We start from the raw sequence: 2,500 nt of genomic DNA, 5'->3' as shown, positions 1-2,500 counted from the left end.
GATTCTACCTTAAGATGCTTTTGGAAATCATTCTCCGATTCTACGATTTTACCTTTCGGGAGAAACTTTTAGGAGTAATAATCAAGTATTACTGTGGTCTTTTACTTTGTGTTGGTTCGGGCGCAACTCTTTTAAAATCGCATAATCGGAACAAGCGAAGAATAATATATATAGATTTTGCCAAGCCTAAAAGCGGAGCTCTCGTTTTATTTATTCTGGCCTAATTTAACCTTGCTTGAGCGTGCGAACCAATCGAAAACCAGTACCTAGTCAGCAGTCCACTTTAAAAAGAAAAGCTGACCAAATGAGTTTTAAACTTGGGCCTGCGATATGGTCACGTGATACTGGTCAGTGGATACCTTGTTTTGACAGGTGTCCATTAAGCATTACATGGACGTCCAGTATCAAAAGATGTTCCCGCCAAAAAAAGCGGGTTTGCCTATATCGTTTCACATTGGCATACCTGGAGGGGTGGACAACCGTCGTACGGTCGGGCGGTGACCAAAACCAAATTTTCTCGCACAGATGGATTACCATAATTTTTTTATCAATAGTGCTCCGCGAGGGAGCCTTCGGCGCGCGGAGCTCCGCTAAAAATCGGTAATCAGAACAATCGGAAGAATCGTATGTCAAAAGACAATATCAATAAAAGGAGAATCGAAAGAATCGTATGTAAAACTCATATTTTACTATTGTCCTAATCAGCCATGATCACACCCTTCTGTGAGCAATTAAGTATGTTTGAATGATTCATATCATAGTTTACGGCTTTAGCCCCTCATTCATAACGAGTGTGATTGAAGCAATCAAGTGGAGAAGAGAGCCAGTGTATAAGCTTTGGAATGACGACCTTTACCAGTCAACCTTAATCCATTCACACCTAAAGCACGCATTTAATTTAATGGCGAACAAAATCGTCTGGCTTTAGCTAGAGTAAAAATCTACTAGTATCACTCCTCGGAGTCAATGGGATAAAAGGTCCAAATGTAATACCTCGCGGCCAAAAATAGAAAGTAGTGATTCTTGTTTTGCAGTAATTGAGGCTTTATACCAACAACTAATGATAGTGACATGTCCAGCGTAGGAAAATCTTTCTCACGAATCAGCCATTCCTTAATCCCAAAAACGGGACTTTAGGTGCGAGTCCTAAACTGAACTCATGGCGGTTGGCCACGTGGAACGAGGGCTTCGTACAATTTCTTTAATTTTGTATTTAGTTTTGGTTCAGCTCTCTTCTTCCCAAAGTTGACGAGTTGATGTTCAACGTGCAATCTTGTTATAAAGAAGAATGTTGGCTATGTTACTTGCTCGGAATGTTCGCTTCTGTTTCATCTTAAATGCACTGGTCCTCAATTTGAGAAGTATAGAACTTGCTCCAATTGCCCGGTTGTTGCTACGACTTCAGATGTAGATGGTCCAAGGGTATATCAAGATATCCCTGAGCTATCTAATTTAACAAGTCAACGTGGCCTAAAATTTCTCCACCTAAATGTGTGCTCTCTTCTTCCCAAAGTTGACGAGATTCGACTGTTGTTATTACGTTATAAGGACATTGATCCATCACTGAAACACATTTATCATCGCATATTTCTGATGACGAAATTGGCATCCAAGGTTATACCATCTACCGTTTGGATCGTCAGGCTCAATCTAAGGGCGGCGGTGTTGGTGTTTACGAGAGGGATTTTGTGTCAGTAACAAGGCGCTTTGATTTAGAATCGAACTCCATTGAAGGAATTTGGCTGGAGATTCTCATTGCTAAGTCTAAAATTATTTTACTTGGTTCACTTTATCGTCCCCCATTCGGTTCGCAATTTATCGGCGCTGACTTCAACGCTACATTGGAGGATACTCAAGGTTTAGCAATGGCTGAAAACAAAGAAATAGTGCTGGTTGGTGATTTAAATGCAACTTTTCTACCTAGGCAAAGTATCGATAGAATCTCCAGGGATTTAAAGGACTTGTTAAAAGGTTTTGACATGTCACAGCTGATCCGCAATGATCCCACTAGGATTACTGAACACTGTAGCTCCTTGATTGATGTCATTCTTTCGACACACTCACACAAGATCGCTTTATCAAGTGTTATTCCTCTGGGTTTAAGTGACCACTACATGGTCGGCTGCGTTCGCAAAATGAACCCGTTAAAGTTTCAAGCACGAACAATTAAATGTCGCAACTACGCCAGGTACGACAAAGAAACCTTTAACAAGGATCTTCAGAGTGCCTCGTGGGTCTCGGTTCTAGCAAGTTCTGATGTGAACCTCGCATGGTCCAGTTTTAAAAACATATTTCTTCAAATCTGTGATCGTCATGTCCCATTGCTAACTAAAAAAGTTCGTGGCAGCCAGAATCCTTGGATGACTTCTGCGATTTCTAACTTAATGTCAACCAGAGACTATTATTTGAGAAAAGCAAAGAGATCTGGAAGAGACGAGGATTGGTCTTCGTGTCGGTCATGTAGAAATCAAGTCACCGCTGCTGTAAGAGATGCCAAGTC

The sequence above is a fragment of the Montipora foliosa genome, chromosome 3, assembly GCF_036669935.1.
Source record: "Montipora foliosa isolate CH-2021 chromosome 3, ASM3666993v2, whole genome shotgun sequence".
Taxonomy (NCBI): domain Eukaryota; kingdom Metazoa; phylum Cnidaria; class Anthozoa; order Scleractinia; family Acroporidae; genus Montipora; species Montipora foliosa.
Note: the sequence above shows the minus strand (reverse complement) of the source record.